General features: G+C 31.5%; 18 non-coding genes across 18 annotated transcripts; all 18 read left to right on the top strand.

Annotated features, from left to right (window-relative positions):
- The first annotated feature begins 3147 nt into the window (after window positions 1–3147).
- On the top strand, window positions 3148–3221 carry TRNAT-AGU (transfer RNA threonine (anticodon AGU)). Its single transcript has one exon. It is a non-coding gene; the product is annotated as a tRNA-Thr (tRNA).
- Window positions 3222–3661: 440 nt separating this feature from the next.
- On the top strand, window positions 3662–3734 carry TRNAT-CGU (transfer RNA threonine (anticodon CGU)). The gene has a single exon. It is a non-coding gene; the product is annotated as a tRNA-Thr (tRNA).
- A 945-nt stretch (window positions 3735–4679) lies between these two features.
- On the top strand, window positions 4680–4752 carry TRNAT-CGU (transfer RNA threonine (anticodon CGU)). Its single transcript has one exon. It is a non-coding gene; the product is annotated as a tRNA-Thr (tRNA).
- Window positions 4753–5186: 434 nt separating this feature from the next.
- On the top strand, window positions 5187–5260 carry TRNAT-AGU (transfer RNA threonine (anticodon AGU)). Its single transcript has one exon. It is a non-coding gene; the product is annotated as a tRNA-Thr (tRNA).
- Window positions 5261–8245: 2985 nt separating this feature from the next.
- TRNAT-AGU (transfer RNA threonine (anticodon AGU)) lies at window positions 8246–8319 on the top strand. Its single transcript has one exon. It is a non-coding gene; the product is annotated as a tRNA-Thr (tRNA).
- A 440-nt stretch (window positions 8320–8759) lies between these two features.
- TRNAT-CGU (transfer RNA threonine (anticodon CGU)) lies at window positions 8760–8832 on the top strand. Its single transcript has one exon. It is a non-coding gene; the product is annotated as a tRNA-Thr (tRNA).
- A 434-nt stretch (window positions 8833–9266) lies between these two features.
- Window positions 9267–9340, top strand: TRNAT-AGU (transfer RNA threonine (anticodon AGU)). Its single transcript has one exon. It is a non-coding gene; the product is annotated as a tRNA-Thr (tRNA).
- Window positions 9341–9778: 438 nt separating this feature from the next.
- TRNAT-CGU (transfer RNA threonine (anticodon CGU)) lies at window positions 9779–9851 on the top strand. The gene has a single exon. It is a non-coding gene; the product is annotated as a tRNA-Thr (tRNA).
- A 434-nt stretch (window positions 9852–10285) lies between these two features.
- TRNAT-AGU (transfer RNA threonine (anticodon AGU)) lies at window positions 10286–10359 on the top strand. Its single transcript has one exon. It is a non-coding gene; the product is annotated as a tRNA-Thr (tRNA).
- A 1457-nt stretch (window positions 10360–11816) lies between these two features.
- Window positions 11817–11889, top strand: TRNAT-CGU (transfer RNA threonine (anticodon CGU)). The gene has a single exon. It is a non-coding gene; the product is annotated as a tRNA-Thr (tRNA).
- Window positions 11890–13342: 1453 nt separating this feature from the next.
- On the top strand, window positions 13343–13416 carry TRNAT-AGU (transfer RNA threonine (anticodon AGU)). The gene has a single exon. It is a non-coding gene; the product is annotated as a tRNA-Thr (tRNA).
- A 440-nt stretch (window positions 13417–13856) lies between these two features.
- TRNAT-CGU (transfer RNA threonine (anticodon CGU)) lies at window positions 13857–13929 on the top strand. The gene has a single exon. It is a non-coding gene; the product is annotated as a tRNA-Thr (tRNA).
- A 946-nt stretch (window positions 13930–14875) lies between these two features.
- TRNAT-CGU (transfer RNA threonine (anticodon CGU)) lies at window positions 14876–14948 on the top strand. Its single transcript has one exon. It is a non-coding gene; the product is annotated as a tRNA-Thr (tRNA).
- Window positions 14949–16401: 1453 nt separating this feature from the next.
- Window positions 16402–16475, top strand: TRNAT-AGU (transfer RNA threonine (anticodon AGU)). Its single transcript has one exon. It is a non-coding gene; the product is annotated as a tRNA-Thr (tRNA).
- Window positions 16476–17422: 947 nt separating this feature from the next.
- On the top strand, window positions 17423–17496 carry TRNAT-AGU (transfer RNA threonine (anticodon AGU)). Its single transcript has one exon. It is a non-coding gene; the product is annotated as a tRNA-Thr (tRNA).
- A 440-nt stretch (window positions 17497–17936) lies between these two features.
- Window positions 17937–18009, top strand: TRNAT-CGU (transfer RNA threonine (anticodon CGU)). The gene has a single exon. It is a non-coding gene; the product is annotated as a tRNA-Thr (tRNA).
- A 946-nt stretch (window positions 18010–18955) lies between these two features.
- TRNAT-CGU (transfer RNA threonine (anticodon CGU)) lies at window positions 18956–19028 on the top strand. Its single transcript has one exon. It is a non-coding gene; the product is annotated as a tRNA-Thr (tRNA).
- Window positions 19029–19462: 434 nt separating this feature from the next.
- Window positions 19463–19536, top strand: TRNAT-AGU (transfer RNA threonine (anticodon AGU)). Its single transcript has one exon. It is a non-coding gene; the product is annotated as a tRNA-Thr (tRNA).
- Window positions 19537–20001: the final 465 nt, after the last annotated feature.

The following is a 20001-nucleotide window of genomic DNA, read 5'->3' as shown; positions in this document are numbered from 1 at the left end:
TCTGAACTGAGAAATGATTATGAAAGTGAAAAACTCAGGAGTCTCTTGAACACCATATGGCAAACTGTTCCTTAAAGCATTTTCAAGAGGGTGCTGTGGCTTAGCTGGTTAAAGCGCCTGTCTAGTAAACAGGAGATCCTGAGTTCAAATCTCAGCAGTCCCTTGCTTTCCTCATTCTTAAATAAAAAATTATTTTCATTAAGTCGTCCTGCGATTCAATTAAATTAGAAAAGTCTGATTTATCTTTCGGTTGAACAGATCATCTTAAACCTAATAAAAACTGAAAGTGTTTTCAATATTATAGTAACAATACTGTGATTGCAAAATTAAAAAGGTATTTCAATGAGCAAGAGGCAGATGAAATATGACCCTAGATTTGAGCAATATTGATGAATATTTGTAAAGCACTTATTTATAAACTATTCAAAATATGGGATTGAGTTTAAAATGTGTTCTTTTTTAATACAACATAGGTATTCTTGTTTACAGATTAGGACTCCTTGCTTGTTTAACATTAGAATACATATTAAGACACTTTAACACAGGCACAGAATTTGATCACCAATACTAAATTAATGATCCCTTCTGTATCACTAAATTAGGTGCTGTGGCTAAGTGGTTAAAGCGCCTGTCTCATAAACAGGAAATCCTGAGTTCAAATCTCAGCAGCACCTTATTATTGGTCCTTACATGTAAAAATAATTTTCATCATGCAAATGTTTAATATATTTTAAAAAGAAAAGTGTTGTTCTGTGAACATTAGAATGGGTCATCTTAAATTGAAAAACAAAAAAACGTGGTATTGTGAAGATTTTCAAAGTAATGCTTTGAATGAAAAAGGGAGAAAAAAGTGACAAAGAGCAAAATAGAGATAAAAAATCATTCTAGAGTTGAATTCAAGTAATGCATTCTTAAAGAAGGCATGATTAAAACATTATGAACAAGATAAGCAATATATCAATGAGGTGTTTATGAATAGGATCAGTATCCTCGTCTAAAGTAGTTGAGTAGAGCGTTTTCTGAACTGAGAAATGATTATGAAAGTGAAAAACTCAGGATTCTCTTGAACACCATATGGCAAACTGTTCCTTAAAGCATTTTCAAGAGGGTGCTGTGGCTTAGATGGTGAAAGCGCCTGTCTAGTAAACCGGAGATCCTGAGTTCAAATCTCAGAGGTGCCTTGCTTTCCGCATTCTTAAATATAAAACTATTTTCATTAAGTCATCCTGCGATTCAATTCAATTAGAAAAGTCTGATTTATCTTTCGGTTGAACAGATCATCTTAAACCTAATAAAAACTGAAAGTGTTTTCAATATTATAGTAACAATACTGTGATTGCAAAAATCAGAAAGGTATTTCAATGAGCAAGAGGCAGATGAAATATAACCCTAGATTTGAGCAATATTGATGAATATATGTACAACACTTATTTATGAACTATTCAAAATATGGGATTGAGTTTAAAATGTGTTCTTTTGTGATACAACATAGCTATTCTTGTTTACAGATTAGAAATCCGTGCTTGTTTAACATTAGAATACATATTAAGACACTTTAACACAGGCACAGAATTTGATCACCAATACTAAATTAATGATCCGTTCTGTATAACTAAAATAGCTGCTGTGGCTAAGTGGTTAAAGCGCCTGTCTCATAAACAGGAAATCCTGAGTTCAAATCTCAGCAGCACCTTTTATTGGTCCTTACATGTAATAATAATTTTCAGCACGCAAATGTTTAATACATTTTAAAAAGAAAAGTGTTGTTCTGTGAACATTAGAATGGGTCATCTTAAATTGAAAAACTAAAAAACGTGGTATTGTGAAGATTTTCAAAGTAATGCTTTGAATGAAAAAGGGAAAAAAGAGTGACAAAGAGAAAAATAGACATAAAAAATCATTCTAGAGTTGAATTCAAGTAATGCATTCTTAAAGAAGGCATAATTAAAACATTTATGAACAGGATAAGCAATATATCAATGAGGTGTTTATGAATAGGATCAGTATCCTCGTCTAAACTATTTGAGTAGTGCGTTTTCTGAACTGAGAAATGATTATGAAAATGAAAAACTCAGGTTTCTCTTGAACACCATATGGCAAACTGTTCCTTAAAGCATTTTCAAGAGGGTGCTGTGGCTTAGCTGGTTAAAGCGCCTGTCTAGTAAACAAGAGATCCTGAGTTCAAATCTCAGCAGTGCCTTGCTTTCCTCATTCTTAAATAAAAAAATTATTTTCATTAAGTCGTCCTGCGATTCAATTAAATTAGAAAAGTCTGATTTATCTTTCGGTTGAACAGATCATCTTAAACCTAATAAAAACTGAAAGTGTTTTCAATATTATAGTAACAATACTGTGATTGCAAAAATCAGAAAGGTATTTCAATGAGCAAGAGGCAGATGAAATATAACCCTAGATTTGAGCAATATTGATGAATATATGTACAACACTTATTTATGAACTATTCAAAATATGGGATTGAGTTTAAAATGTGTTCTTTTGTGATACAACATAGCTATTCTTGTTTACAGATTAGAAATCCTTGCTTGTTTAACATTAGAATACATATTAAGACACTTTAACACAGGCACAGAATTTGATCACCAATACTAAATTAATGATCCGTTCTGTATCACTAAAATAGCTGCTGTGGCTAAGTGGTTAAAGCGCCTGTCTCATAAACAGGAAATCCTGAGTTCAAATCTCAGCAGCACCTTATTATTGGTCCTTACATGTAATAATAATTTTCAGCACGCAAATGTTTAATACATTTTAAAAAGAAAAGTGTTGTTCTGTGAACATTAGAATGGGTCATCTTAAATTGAAAAACTAAAAAACGTGGTATTGTGAAGATTTTCAAAGTAATGCTTTGAATGAAAAAGGGAAAAAAGAGTGACAAAGAGAAAAATAGACATAAAAAATCATTCTAGAGTTGAATTCAAGTAATGCATACTTAAAGAAGGCATAATTAAAACATTTATGAACAGGATAAGCAATATATCAATGAGGTGTTTATGAATAGGATCAGTATCCTCGTCTAAACTATTTGAGTAGTGCGTTTTCTGAACTGAGAAATGATTATGAAAGTGAAAAACTCAGGTTTCTCTTGAACACCATATGGCAAACTGTTCCTTAAAGCATTTTCAAGAGGGTGCTGTGGCTTAGCTGGTTAAAGTGCCTGTCTAGTAAACAGGAGATCCTGAGTTCAAATCTCAGCAGTGCCTTGCTTTCCTCATTCTTAAATAAAAAAAATATTTTCATTAAGTCGTCCTGCGATTCAATTAAATTAGAAAAGTGTGATTTATCTTTCGGTTGAACAGATCCTTTTAAACCTAATAAAAACTGAAAGTGTTTTCAATATTATAGTAACAATACTGTGATTGCAAAAATCAAAAAGGTATTTCAATGAGCAAGAGGCAGATGAAATATAACCCTAGATTTGAGCAATTTTGATGAATATATGTAAAACACTTATTTATGAACTATTCAAAATATGGGATTGAGTTTAAAATGTGTTCTTTTGTAATACAACATAGCTATTCTTGTTTACAGATTAGGAATCCTTGCTTGTTTAACATTAGAATACATATTAAGACACTTTAACACAGGCACAGAATTTGATCACCAATACTAAATTAATGATCCCTTCTGTATCACTAAAATAGGTGCTGTGGCTAAGTGGTTAAAGCGCCTGTCTCGTAAACAGTAAATCCTGAGTTCAAATCTCAGCAGCACCTTATTATTGGTCCTTACATGTAAAAATTATTTTCATCACGCAAATGTTTAATACATTTTAAAAAGAAAAGTGTTGTTCTGTGAACATTAGAATGGGTCATCTTAAATTGAAAAACAAAAAAACGTGGTATTGTGAAGATTTTCAAAGTAATGCTTTGAATGAAAAAGGGAAAAAAGAGTGACAAAGAGCAAAATAGAGATAAAAAATCATTCTAGAGTTGAAATCAAGTAATGCATTCTTAAAGAAGGCCTAATTAAAACATTTATGAACAGGATAAGCAATATATCAATGAGATGTTTATGAATAGGATCAGTATCCTCGTCTAAACTATTTGAGTAGTGCGTTTTCTGAACTGAGAAATGATTATGAAAGTGAAAAACTCAGGTTTCTCTTGAACACCATATGGCAAACTGTTCCTTAAAGCATTTTCAAGAGGGTGCTGTGGCTTAGCTGGTTAAAGCGCCTGTCTAGTAAACAGGAGATCCTGAGTTCAATCTCAGCAGTGCCTTGCTTTCCTCATTCTTAAATAAAAAACTATTTTCATTAATTCGTCCTGCGATTCAATTAAATTAGAAAAGTCTGATTTATCTATCGGTTGAACAGATCATCTTAAACCTAATAAAAACTGAAAGTGTTTTCAATATTATAGTAACAATACTGTGATTGCAAAATCAAAAAGGTATTTCAATGAGCAAGAGGCAGATTAAATATAACCCTAGATTTGAGCAATATTGATGAATATATATAAAACACTTATTCATAAACTATTCAAAATATGGGATTGAGTTTAAAATGTGTTCTTTTTTAATACAACATAGCTATTCTTGTTTACAGATTAGGAATCCTTGCTTTTTTAACATTAGAATACATATTAAGACACTTTAACACAGGCACAGAATTTGATCACCAATACTAAATTAATGATCCCTTCTATATCTCTAAAGTAGGTGCTGTAGCTAAGTGGTTAAAGCGCTTGTCTCGTAAACAGGAAATCCTGAGTTCAAATCTCAGCAGCACCTTATTATTGGTCCTTACATGTAAAAATAATTTTCATTACGCAAATGTTTAAAACATTTTAAAAAGAAAAGTATTGTTCTGTGAACATTAGAATGGGTCATCTTAAATTGAAAAACAAAAAAACATGGTATTGTGAAGATTTTCAAAGTTATGCTTTGAATGAAAAAGGGAAAAAACAGTGACAAAGAGCAAAATAGAGATAAAAAATCATTCTAGAGTTGAATTCAAGTAATGCATTCTTAAAGAAGGCATAATTAAAACATTTATGAACAGGATAAGCAATATATCAATGAGGTGTTTATCAATAGGATCAGTATCCTCGTCTAAACTATTTGAGTAGTGCGTTTTCTGAACTGAGAAATGATTATGAAAGTGAAAAACTCAGGTTTCTCTTGAACACCATATGGCAAACTGTTCCTTAAAACTTTTTCAAGAGGGTGCTGTGGCTTAGCTGGTTAAAGCGCCTGTCTAGTAAACAGGAGATCCTGAGTTCAAATCTCAGCAGTGCCTTGCTTTCCTCATTCTTAAATACAAAATTATTTTCATTAAGTCGTCCTGCGATTCAATTAAATTAGAAAAGTCTGATTTTTTTTTCGGTTGAACAGATCATCTTAAACCTATTAAAAACTGAAAGTGTTTTCAATATTATAGTAACAATACTGTGATTGCAAAAATCAAAAAGGTATTTCAATGAGCAAGAGGCAGATGAAATATAACCCTAGATTTGAGCAATATTGATGAACATATGTAAAACACTTATTTATGAACTATGCAAAATATGGGATTGAGTTTAAAATGTGTTCTTTTGTAATACAACATAGCTATTCTTGTTTACAGATTAGGAATCCTTGCTTGTTTAACATTAGAATACATATTAAGACACTTTAACACAGGCACAGAATTTGATCACCAATACTAAATTCATGATCCCTTCTGTATCACTAAAATAGGTGCTGTTGCTAAGTGGTTAAAGCGCCTGTCTCGTAAACAGGAAATCCTGAGTTCAAATATCAGCAGCACCTTATTATTGGTCCTTACATGTAAAAATAATTTTCATCACGCAAATGTTTAATATGTTTTAAAAGAAAAGTACTGTTCTGTGAACATTAGAATGGGTCATCTTAAATTGAAAAACAAAAAAACGTGGTATTGTGAAGATTTTCAAAGTAATGCTTTGAATGAAAAAGGGAGAAAAAAGTGACAAAGAGCAAAATAGAGATAAAAAATCATTCTAGAGTTGAATTCAAGTAATGCATTCTTAAAGAAGGCATGATTAAAACATTATGAACAAGATAAGCAATATATCAATGAGGTGTTTATGAATAGGATCAGTATCCTCGTCTAAAGTATTTGAGTAGAGCGTTTTCTGAACTGAGAAATGATTATGAAAGTGAAAAACTCAGGATTCTCTTGAACACCATATGGCAAACTGTTCCTTAAAGCATTTTCAAGAGGGTGCTGTGGCTTAGATGGTGAAAGCGCCTGTCTAGTAAACCGGAGATCCTGAGTTCAAATCTCAGAGGTGCCTTGCTTTCCGCATTCTTAAATATAAAACTATTTTCATTAAGTCATCCTGCGATTCAATTCAATTAGAAAAGTCTGATTTATCTTTCGGTTGAACAGATCATCTTAAACCTAATAAAAACTGAAAGTGTTTTCAATATTATAGTAACAATACTGTGATTGCAAAAATCAGAAAGGTATTTCAATGAGCAAGAGGCAGATGAAATATAACCCTAGATTTGAGCAATATTGATGAATATATGTACAACACTTATTTATGAACTATTCAAAATATGGGATTGAGTTTAAAATGTGTTCTTTTGTGATACAACATAGCTATTCTTGTTTACAGATTAGAAATCCGTGCTTGTTTAACATTAGAATACATATTAAGACACTTTAACACAGGCACAGAATTTGATCACCAATACTAAATTAATGATCCGTTCTGTATAACTAAAATAGCTGCTGTGGCTAAGTGGTTAAAGCGCCTGTCTCATAAACAGGAAATCCTGAGTTCAAATCTCAGCAGCACCTTATTATTGGTCCTTACATGTAATAATAATTTTCAGCACGCAAATGTTTAATACATTTTAAAAAGAAAAGTGTTGTTCTGTGAACATTAGAATGGGTCATCTTAAATTGAAAAACTAAAAAACGTGGTATTGTGAAGATTTTCAAAGTAATGCTTTGAATGAAAAAGGGAAAAAAGAGTGACAAAGAGAAAAATAGACATAAAAAATCATTCTAGAGTTGAATTCAAGTAATGCATTCTTAAAGAAGGCATAATTAAAACATTTATGAACAGGATAAGCAATATATCAATGAGGTGTTTATGAATAGGATCAGTATCCTCGTCTAAACTATTTGAGTAGTGCGTTTTCTGAACTGAGAAATGATTATGAAAATGAAAAACTCAGGTTTCTCTTGAACACCATATGGCAAACTGTTCCTTAAAGCATTTTCAAGAGGGTGCTGTGGCTTAGCTGGTTAAAGCGCCTGTCTAGTAAACAAGAGATCCTGAGTTCAAATCTCAGCAGTGCCTTGCTTTCCTCATTCTTAAATAAAAAAATTATTTTCATTAAGTCGTCCTGCGATTCAATTAAATTAGAAAAGTCTGTTTTATCTTTCGGTTGAACAGATCATCTTAAACCTAATAAAAACTGAAAGTGTTTTCAATATTATAGTAACAATACTGTGATTGCAAAAATCAGAAAGGTATTTCAATGAGCAAGAGGCAGATGAAATATAACCCTAGATTTGAGCAATATTGATGAATATATGTACAACACTTATTTATGAACTATTCAAAATATGGGATTGAGTTTAAAATGTGTTCTTTTGTGATACAACATAGCTATTCTTGTTTACAGATTAGAAATCCTTGCTTGTTTAACATTAGAATACATATTAAGACACTTTAACACAGGCACAGAATTTGATCACCAATACTAAATTAATGATCCGTTCTGTATCACTAAAATAGCTGCTGTGGCTAAGTGGTTAAAGCGCCTGTCTCATAAACAGGAAATCCTGAGTTCAAATCTCAGCAGCACCTTATTATTGGTCCTTACATGTAATAATAATTTTCAGCACGCAAATGTTTAATACATTTTAAAAAGAAAAGTGTTGTTCTGTGAACATTAGAATGGGTCATCTTAAATTGAAAAACTAAAAAACGTGGTATTGTGAAGATTTTCAAAGTAATGCTTTGAATGAAAAAGGGAAAAAAGAGTGACAAAGAGAAAAATAGACATAAAAAATCATTCTAGAGTTGAATTCAAGTAATGCATACTTAAAGAAGGCATAATTAAAACATTTATGAACAGGATAAGCAATATATCAATGAGGTGTTTATGAATAGGATCAGTATCCTCGTCTAAACTATTTGAGTAGTGCGTTTTCTGAACTGAGAAATGATTATGAAAGTGAAAAACTCAGGTTTCTCTTGAACACCATATGGCAAACTGTTCCTTAAAGCATTTTCAAGAGGGTGCTGTGGCTTAGCTGGTTAAAGCGCCTGTCTAGTAAACAGGAGATCCTGAGTTCAAATCTCAGCAGTGCCTTGCTTTCCTCATTCTTAATTAAAAAAAATATTTTCATTAAGTCGTCCTGCGATTCAATTAAATTAGAAAAGTCTGATTTATCTTTCGGTTGAACAGATCCTTTTAAACCTAATAAAAACTGAAAGTGTTTTCAATATTATAGTAACAATACTGTGATTGCAAAAATCAAAAATGTATTTCAATGAGCAAGAGGCAGATGAAATATAACCCTAGATTTGAGCAATTTTGATGAATATATGTAAAACACTTATTTATGAACTATTCAAAATATGGGATTGAGTTTAAAATGTGTTCTTTTGTAATACAACATAGCTATTCTTGTTTACAGATTAGGAATCCTTGCTTGTTTAACATTAGAATACATATTAAGACACTTTAACACAGGCACAGAATTTGATCACCAATACTAAATTAATGATCCCTTCTGTATCACTAAAATAGGTGCTGTGGCTAAGTGGTTAAAGCGCCTGTCTCGTAAACAGTAAATCCTGAGTTCAAATCTCAGCAGCACCTTATTATTGGTCCTTACATGTAAAAATTATTTTCATCACGCAAATGTTTAATACATTTTAAAAAGAAAAGTGTTGTTCTGTGAACATTAGAATGGGTCATCTTAAATTGAAAAACAAAAAAACGTGGTATTGTGAAGATTTTCAAAGTAATGCTTTGAATGAAAAAGGGAAAAAAGAGTGACAAAGAGCAAAATAGAGATAAAAAATCATTCTAGAGTTGAAATCAAGTAATGCATTCTTAAAGAAGGCCTAATTAAAACATTTATGAACAGGATAAGCAATATATCAATGAGATGTTTATGAATAGGATCAGTATCCTCGTCTAAACTATTTGAGTAGTGCGTTTTCTGAACTGAGAAATGATTATGAAAGTGAAAAACTCAGGTTTCTCTTGAACACCATATGGCAAACTGTTCCTTAAAGCATTTTCAAGAGGGTGCTGTGGCTTAGCTGGTTAAAGCGCCTGTCTAGTAAACAGGAGATCCTGAGTTCAAATCTCAGCAGTGCCTTGCTTTCCTCATTCTTAAATAAAAAACTATTTTCATTAATTCGTCCTGCGATTCAATTAAATTAGAAAAGTCTGATTTATCTATCGGTTGAACAGATCATCTTAAACCTAATAAAAACTGAAAGTGTTTTCAATATTATAGTAACAATACTGTGATTGCAAAATCAAAAAGGTATTTCAATGAGCAAGAGGCAGATTAAATATAACCCTAGATTTGAGCAATATTGATGAATATATATAAAACACTTATTCATAAACTATTCAAAATATGGGATTGAGTTTAAAATGTGTTCTTTTTTAATACAACATAGCTATTCTTGTTTACAGATTAGGAATCCTTGCTTTTTTAACATTAGAATACATATTAAGACACTTTAACACAGGCACAGAATTTGATCACCAATACTAAATTAATGATCCCTTCTATATCTCTAAAGTAGGTGCTGTAGCTAAGTGGTTAAAGCGCCTGTCTCGTAAACAGGAAATCCTGAGTTCAAATCTCAGCAGCACCTTATTATTGGTCCTTACATGTAAAAATAATTTTCATTACGCAAATGTTTAAAACATTTTAAAAAGAAAAGTATTGTTCTGTGAACATTAGAATGGGTCATCTTAAATTGAAAAACAAAAAAACATGGTATTGTGAAGATTTTCAAAGTTATGCTTTGAATGAAAAAGGGAAAAAACAGTGACAAAGAGCAAAATAGAGATAAAAAATCATTCTAGAGTTGAATTCAAGTAATGCATTCTTAAAGAAGGCATAATTAAAACATTTATGAACAGGATAAGCAATATATCAATGAGGTGTTTATCAATAGGATCAGTATCCTCGTCTAAACTATTTGAGTAGTGCGTTTTCTGAACTGAGAAATGATTATGAAAGTGAAAAACTCAGGTTTCTCTTGAACACCATATGGCAAACTGTTCCTTAAAACTTTTTCAAGAGGGTGCTGTGGCTTAGCTGGTTAAAGCGCCTGTCTAGTAAACAGGAGATCCTGAGTTCAAATCTCAGCAGTGCCTTGCTTTCCTCATTCTTAAATACAAAATTATTTTCATTAAGTCGTCCTGCGATTCAATTAAATTAGAAAAGTCTGATTTTTTTTTCGGTTGAACAGATCATCTTAAACCTATTAAAAACTGAAAGTGTTTTCAATATTATAGTAACAATACTGTGATTGCAAAAATCAAAAAGGTATTTCAATGAGCAAGAGGCAGATGAAATATAACCCTAGATTTGAGCAATATTGATGAACATATGTAAAACACTTATTTATGAACTATGCAAAATATGGGATTGAGTTTAAAATGTGTTCTTTTGTAATACAACATAGCTATTCTTGTTTACAGATTAGGAATCCTTGCTTGTTTAACATTAGAATACATATTAAGACACTTTAACACAGGCACAGAATTTGATCACCAATACTAAATTCATGATCCCTTCTGTATCACTAAAATAGGTGCTGTTGCTAAGTGGTTAAAGCGCCTGTCTCGTAAACAGGAAATCCTGAGTTCAAATATCAGCAGCACCTTATTATTGGTCCTTACATGTAAAAATAATTTTCATCACGCAAATGTTTAATACGTTTTAAAAGAAAAGTACTGTTCTGTGAACATTAGAATGGGTCATCTTAAATTGAAAAACAAAAAAACGTGGTGTTGTGAAGATTTTCAAAGTAATGTTTTGAATGAAAAAGGGAAAAAAGAGTGACAAAGAGCAAAATAGAGATAAAAAATCATTCTAGAGTTGAATTCAAGTAATGCATTCTTAAAGAAGGCATGATTAAAACATTTATGAACAAGATAAGCAATATATCAATGAGGTGTTTATGAATAGGATCAGTATCCTCGTCTAAAGTAGTTGAGTAGAGCGTTTTCTGAACTGAGAAATGATTATGAAAGTGAAAAACTCAGGATTCTCTTGAACACCATATGGCAAACTGTTCCTTAAAGCATTTTCAAGAGGGTGCTGTGGCTTAGGTCTTTAAAGCGCCTGTCTAGTAAACAGGAGATCCTGAGTTCAAATCTCAGCAGTGCCTTGCTTTCCTCATTCTTATATAAAAAACTATTTTCATTAAGTCGTCCTGCAATTCAATTCAATTAGAAAAGTCTGATTTATCTTTCGGTTGAACAGATCATCTTAAACCTAATAAGAACTGAAAGTGTTTTCAATATTATAGTAACAATACTGTGATTGCAAAATCAAAAAGGTATTTCAATGAGCAAGAGGCAGATGAAATATGACCCTAGATTTGAGCAATATTGATGAATATTTGTAAAACACTTATTTATGAACTAATCAAAATATGGGATTGAGTTTAAAATGTGTTCTTTTTTAATACAACATAGGTATTCTTGTTTACAGATTAGGACTCCTTGCTTGTTTAACATTAGAATACATATTAAGACACTTTAACACAGGCACAGAATTTGATCACCAATACTAAATTAATGATCCCTTCTGTATCACTAAATTAGGTGCTGTGGCTAAGTGGTTAAAGCGCCTGTCTCGTAAACAGGAAATCCTGAGTTCAAATCTCAGCAGCACCTTATTATTGGTCCTTACATGTAAAAATAATTTTCATCATGCAAATGTTTAATATATTTTAAAAAGAAAAGTGTTGTTCTGTGAACATTAGAATGGGTCATCTTAAATTGAAAAACAAAAAAACGTGGTATTGTGAAGATTTTCAAAGTAATGCTTTGAATGAAAAAGGGAGAAAAAAGTGACAAAGAGCAAAATAGAGATAAAAAATCATTCTAGAGTTGAATTCAAGTAATGCATTCTTAAAGAAGGCATGATTAAAACATTATGAACAAGATAAGCAATATATCAATGAGGTGTTTATGAATAGGATCAGTATCCTCGTCTAAAGTAGTTGAGTAGAGCGTTTTCTGAACTGAGAAATGATTATGAAAGTGAAAAACTCAGGATTCTCTTGAACACCATATGGCAAACTGTTCCTTAAAGCATTTTCAAGAGGGTGCTGTGGCTTAGATGGTTAAAGCGCCTGTCTAGTAAACCGGAGATCCTGAGTTCAAATCTCAGAGGTGCCTTGCTTTCCGCATTCTTAAATAAAAAACTATTTTCATTAAGTCATCCTGCGATTCAATTCAATTAGAAAAGTCTGATTTATCTTTCGGTTGAACAGATCATCTTAAACCTAATAAAAACTGAAAGTGTTTTCAATATTATAGTAACAATACTGTGATTGCAAAAATCAGAAAGGTATTTCAATGAGCAAGAGGCAGATGAAATATAACCCTAGATTTGAGCAATATTGATGAATATATGTACAACACTTATTTATGAACTATTCAAAATATGGGATTGAGTTTAAAATGTGTTCTTTTGTGATACAACATAGCTATTCTTGTTTACAGATTAGAAATCCTTGCTTGTTTAACATTAGAATACATATTAAGACACTTTAACACAGGCACAGAATTTGATCACCAATACTAAATTAATGACCCGTTCTGTGTCACTAAAATAGCTGCTGTGGCTAAGTGGTTAAAGCGCCTGTCTCATAAACAGGAAATCCTGAGTTCAAATCTCATCAGCACCTTATTATTGGTCCTTACATGTAATAATAATTTTCAGCACGCAAATGTTTAATACATTTTAAAAAGAATAGTGTTGTTCTGTGAACATTAGAATGGGTCATCTTAAATTGAAAAACTAAAAAACGTGGTATTGTGAAGATTTTCAAAGTAATGCTTTGAATGAAAAAGGGAAAAAAGAGTGACAAAGAGAAAAATAGACATAAAAAATCATTCTAGAGTTGAATTCAAGTAATGCATTCTTAAAGAAGGCATAATTAAAACATTTATGAACAGGATAAGCAATATATCAATGAGGTGTTTATGAATAGGATCAGTATCCTCGTCTAAACTATTTGAGTAGTGCGTTTTCTGAACTGAGAAATGATTATGAAAGTGAAAAACTCAGGTTTCTCTTGAACACCATATGGCAAACTGTTCCTTAAAGCATTTTCAAGAGGGTGCTGTGGCTTAGCTGGTTAAAGCGCCTGTCTAGTAAACAGGAGATCCTGAGTTCAAATCTCAGCAGTGCCTTGCTTTCCTCATTCTTAAATAAAAAAATTATTTTCATTAAGTCGTCCTGCGATTCAATTAAATTAGAAAAGTCTGATTTATCTTTCGGTTGAACAGATCATCTTAAACCTAATAAAAACTGAAAGAGTTTTCAATATTATAGTAACAATACTGTGATTGCAAAAATCAGAAAGGTATTTCAATGAGCAAGAGGCAGATGAAATATAACCCTAGATTTGAGCAATATTGATGAATATATGTACAACACTTATTTATGAACTATTCAAAATATGGGATTGAGTTTAAAATGTGTTCTTTTGTGATACAACATAGCTATTCTTGTTTACAGATTAGAAATCCTTGCTTGTTTAACATTAGAATACATATTAAGACACTTTAACACAGGCACAGAATTTGATCACCAATACTAAATTAATGATCCCTTCTGTATCACTAAAATAGGTGCTGTGGCTAAGTGGTTAAAGCGCCTGTCTCGTAAACAGGAAATCCTGAGTTCAAATCTCAGCAGCACCTTATTATTGGTCCTTACATGTAAAAATAATTTTCATCACGCAAATGTTTAATACATTTTAAAAAGAAAAGTGTTGTTCTGTGAACATTAGAATGGGTCATCTTAAATTGAAAAACAAAAAAACGTGGTATTGTGAAGATTTTCAAAGTAATGCTTTGAATGAAAAAGGGAAAAAAGAGTGACAAAGAGCAAAAGAGAGATAAAAAATCATTCTAGAGTTGAATTCAAGTAATTCATTCTTAAAGAAGGCATGATTAAAACATTTATGAACAGGATAAGCAATATATCAATGAGGTGTTTATGAATAGGATCAGTATTCTCGTCTAAACTATTTGAGTAGTGCGTTTTCTGAACTGAGAAATGATTATGAAAGTGAAAAACTCAGGTTTCTCTTGAACACCATATGGCAAACTGTTCCTTAAAGCATTTTCAAGAGGGTGCTGTGGCTTAGCTGGTTAAAGCGCCTGTCTAGTAAACAGGAGATCCTGAGTTCAAATCTCAGCAGTCCCTTGCTTTCCTCATTCTTAAATAAAAAATTATTTTCATTAAGTCGTCCTGCGATTCAATTAAATTAGAAAAGTCTGATTTATCTTTCGGTTGAACAGATCATCTTAAACCTAATAAAAACTGAAAGTGTTTTCAATATTATAGTAACAATACTGTGATTGCAAAATTAAAAAGGTATTTCAATGAGCAAGAGGCAGATGAAATATGACCCTAGATTTGAGCAATATTGATGAATATTTGTAAAACACTTATTTATAAACTATTCAAAATATGGGATTGAGTTTAAAATGTGTTCTTTTTTAATACAACATAGGTATTCTTGTTTACAGATTAGGACTCCTTGCTTGTTTAACATTAGAATACATATTAAGACACTTTAACACAGGCACAGAATTTGATCACCAATACTAAATTAATGATCCCTTCTGTATCACTAAATTAGGTGCTGTGGCTAAGTGGTTAAAGTGCCTGTCTCGTAAACAGGAAATCCTGAGTTCAAATCTCAGCAGCACCTTATTATTGGTCCTTACATGTAAAAATAATTTTCATCATGCAAATGTTTAATATATTTTAAAAAGAAAAGTGTTGTTCTGTGAACATTAGAATGGGTCATCTTAAATTGAAAAACAAAAAAACGTGGTATTGTGAAGATTTTCAAAGTAATGCTTTGAATGAAAAAGGGAGAAAAAAGTGACAAAGAGCAAAATAGAGATAAAAAATCATTCTAGAGTTGAATTCAAGTAATGCATTCTTAAAGAAGGCATGATTAAAACATTATGAACAAGATAAGCAATATATCAATGAGGTGTTTATGAATAGGATCAGTATCCTCGTCTAAAGTAGTTGAGTAGAGCGTTTTCTGAACTGAGAAATGATTATGAAAGTGAAAAACTCAGGATTCTCTTGAACACCATATGGCAAACTGTTCCTTAAAGCATTTTCAAGAGGGTGCTGTGGCTTAGATGGTGAAAGCGCCTGTCTAGTAAACCGGAGATCCTGAGTTCAAATCTCAGAGGTGCCTTGCTTTCCGCATTCTTAAATAAAAAACTATTTTCATTAAGTCATCCTGCGATTCAATTCAATTAGAAAAGTCTGATTTATCTTTCGGTGGAACAGATCATCTTAAACCTAATAAAAACTGAAAGTGTTTTCAATATTATAGTAACAATACTGTGATTGCAAAAATCAGAAAGGTATTTCAATGAGCAAGAGGCAGATGAAATATAACCCTAGATTTGAGCAATATTGATGAATATATGTACAACACTTATTTATGAACTATTCAAAATATGATATTGAGTTTAAAATGTGTTCTTTTGTGATACAACATAGCTATTCTTGTTTACAGATTAGAAATCTGTGCTTGTTTAACATTAGAATACATATTAAGACACTTTAACACAGGCACAGAATTTGATCACCAATACTAAATTAATGATCCGTTCTGTATCACTAAAATAGCTGCTGTGGCTAAGTGGTTAAAGCGCCTGTCTCATAAACAGGAAATCCTGAGTTCAAATCTCAGCAGCACCTTATTATTGGTCCTTACATGTAATAATAATTTTCAGCACGCAAATGTTTAATACATTTTAAAAAGAAAAGTGTTGTTCTGTGAACATTAGAATGGGTCATCTTAAATTGAAAAACTAAAAAACGTGGTATTGTGAAGATTTTCAAAGTAATGCTTTGAATGAAAAAGGGAAAAAAGAGTGACAAAGAGAAAAATAGACATAAAAAATCATTCTAGAGTTGAATTCAAGTAATGCATTCTTAAAGAAGGCATAATTAAAACATTTATGAACAGGATAAGCAATATATCAATGAGGTGTTTATGAATAGGATCAGTATCCTCGTCTAAACTATTTGAGTAGTGCGTTTTCTGAACTGAGAAATGATTATGAAAGTGAAAAACTCAGGTTTCTCTTGAACACCATATGGCAAACTGTTCCTTAAAGCATTTTCAAGAGGGTGCTGTGGCTTAGCTGGTTAAAGCGCCTGTCTAGTAAACAGGAGATCCTGAGTTCAAATCTCAGCAGTGCCTTGCTTTCCTCATTCTTAAATAAAAAAATTATTTTCATTAAGTCGTCCTGCGATTCAATTAAATTAGAAAAGTCTGATTTATCTTTCGGTTGAACAGATCATCTTAAACCTAATAAAAACTGAAAGTGTTTTCAATATTATAGTAACAATACTGTGATTGCAAAAATCAGAAAGGTATTTCAATGAGCAAGAGGCAGATGAAATATAACCCTAGATTTGAGCAATATTGATGAATATATGTACAACACTTATTTATGAACTATTCAAAATATGGGATTGAGTTTAAAATGTGTTCTTTTGTGATACAACATAGCTATTCTTGTTTACAGATTAGAAATCCTTGCTTGTTTAACATTAGAATACATATTAAGACACTTTAACACAGGCACAGAATTTGATCACCAATACTAAATTAATGATCCGTTCTGTATCACTAAAATAGCTGCTGTGGCTAAGTGGTTAAAGCGCCTGTCTCATAAACAGGAAATCCTGAGTTCAAATCTCAGCAGCACCTTATTATTGGTCCTTACATGTAATAATAATTTTCAGCACGCAAATGTTTAATACATTTTAAAAAGAAAAGTGTTGTTCTGTGAACATTAGAATGGGTCATCTTAAATTGAAAAACTAAAAAACGTGGTATTGTGAAGATTTTCAAAGTAATGCTTTGAATGAAAAAGGGAAAAAAGAGTGACAAAGAGAAAAATAGACATAAAAAATCATTCTAGAGTTGAATTCAAGTAATGCATTCTTAAAGAAGGCATAATTAAAACATTTATGAACAGGATAAGCAATATATCAATGAGGTGTTTATGAATAGGATCAGTATCCTCGTCTAAACTATTTGAGTAGTGCGTTTTCTGAACTGAGAAATGATTATGAAAGTGAAAAACTCAGGTTTCTCTTGAACACCATATGGCAAACTGTTCCTTAAAGCATTTTCAAGAGGGTGCTGTGGCTTAGCTGGTTAAAGCGCCTGTCTAGTAAACAGGAGATCCTGAGTTCAAATCTCAGCAGTTCCTTGCTTTCCTCATTCTTAAATAAAAAAATTATTTTCATTAAGTCGTCCTGCGATTCAATTAAATTAGAAAAGTCTGATTTATCTTTCGGTTGAACAGATCCTTTTAAACCTAATAAAAACTGAAAGTGTTTTCAATATTATAGTAACAATACTGTGATTGCAAAAATCAAAAAGGTATTTCAATGAGCAAGAGGCAGATGAAATATAACCCTAGATTTGAGCAATATTGATGAATATATGTAAAACACTTATTTATGAACTATTCAAAATATGGGATTGAGTTTAAAATGTGTTCTTTTGTAATACAACATAGCTATTCTTGTTTACAGATTAGGAATCCTTGCTTGTTTAACATTAGAATACATATTAAGAGACTTTAACACAGGCACAGAATTTGATCACCAATACTAAATTAATGATCCCTTCTGTATCACTAAAATAGGTGCTGTGGCTAAGTGGTTAAAGCGCCTGTCTCGTAAACAGGAAATCCTGAGTTCAAATCTCAGCAGCACCTTATTATTGGTCCTTACATGTAAAAATTATTTTCATCACGCAAATGTTTAATACATTTTAAAAAGAAAAGTGTTGTTCTGTGAACATTAGAATGGGTCATCTTAAATTGAAAAACAAAAAAACGTGGTATTGTGAAGATTTTCAAAGTAATGCTTTGAATGAAAAAGGGAAAAAAGAGTGACAAAGAGCAAAATAGAGATAAAAAATCATTCTAGAGTTGAAATCAAGTAATGCATTCTTAAAGAAGGCATAATTAAAACATTTATGAACAGGATAAGCAATATATCAATGAGGTGTTTATGAATAGGATCAGTATCCTCGTCTAAACTATTTGAGTAGTGCGTTTTCTGAACTGAGAAATGATTATGAAAGTGAAAAACTCAGGTTTCTCTTGAACACCATATGGCAAACTGTTCCTTAAAGCATTTTCAAGAGGGTGCAGTGGCTTAGCTGGTTAAAGCGCCTGTCTAGTAAACAGGAGATCCTGAGTTCAAATCTCAGCAGTACCTTGCTTTCCTCATTCTTAAATAAAAAACTGTTTTCATTAATTCGTCCTGCGATTCAATTAAGTTAGAAAAGTCTGATTTATCTATCGGTTGAACAGATCATCTTAAACCTAATAAAAACTGAAAGTGTTTTCAATATTATAGTAACAATACTGTGATTGCAAAATCAAAAAGGTATTTCAATGAGCAAGAGGCAGATTAAATATAACCCTAGATTTGAGCAATATTGATGAATATATATAAAACACTTATTCATGAACTATTCAAAATATGGGATTGAGTTTAAAATGTCTTCTTTTTTAATACAACATAGCTATTCTTGTTTACAGATTAGGAATCCTTGCTTTTTTAACATTAGAATACATATTAAGACACTTTAACACAGGCACAGAATTTGATCACCAATACTAAATTAATGATCCCTTCTATATCTCTAAAGTAGGTGCTGTGGCTAAGTGGTTAAAGCGCCTGTCTCGTAAACAGGAAATCCTGAGTTCAAATCTCAGCAGCACCTTATTATTGGTCCTTACATGTAAAAATAATTTTCATTACGCAAATGTTTAAAACATTTTAAAAAGAAAAGTATTGTTCTGTGAACATTAGAATGGGTCATCTTAAATTGAAAAACAAAAAAACATGGTATTGTGAAGATTTTCAAAGTAATGCTTTGAATGAAAAAGGGAAAAAACAGTGACAAAGAGCAAAATAGAGATAAAAAATCATTCTAGAGTTGAATTCAAGTAATGCATTCTTAAAGAAGGCATAATTAAAACATTTATGAACAGGATAAGCAATATATCAATGAGGTGTTTATCAATAGGATCAGTATCCTCGTCTAAACTATTTGAGTAGTGCGTTTTCTGAACTGAGAAATGATTATGAAAGTGAAAAACTCAGGTTTCTCTTGAACACCATATGGCAAACTGTTCCTTAAAACTTTTTCAAGAGGGTGCTGTGGCTTAGCTGGTTAAAGCGCCTGTCTAGTAAACAGGAGATCCTGAGTTCAAATCTCAGCAGTGCCTTGTTTCCTCATTCTTAAATACAAAATTATTTTCATTAAGTCGTCCTGCGATTCAATCAAATTAGAAAAGTCTGATTTATTTTTCGGTTGAACAGATCATCTTAAACCTATTAAAAACTGAAAGTGTTTTCAATATTATAGTAACAATACTGTGATTGCAAAAATCAAAAAGGTATTTCAATGAGCAAGAGGCAGATGAAATATAACCCTAGATTTGAGCAATATTGATGAACATATGTAAAACACTTATTTATGAACTATGCAAAATATGGGATTGAGTTTAAAATGTGTTCTTTTGTAATACAACATAGCTATTCTTGTTTACAGATTAGGAATCCTTGCTTGTTTAACATTAGAATACATATTAAGACACTTTAACACAGGCACAGAATTTGATCACCAATACTAAATTAATGATCCCTTCTGTATCACTAAAATAGGTGCTGTTGCTAAGTGGTTAAAGCGC

Source organism: Triturus cristatus, chromosome 8 (assembly GCF_964204655.1).
Source record: "Triturus cristatus chromosome 8, aTriCri1.1, whole genome shotgun sequence".
Taxonomy (NCBI): domain Eukaryota; kingdom Metazoa; phylum Chordata; class Amphibia; order Caudata; family Salamandridae; genus Triturus; species Triturus cristatus.
The sequence above is the reverse complement of the archived record's forward strand: the minus strand, read 5'-3'. Positions and strand labels throughout refer to the sequence as shown.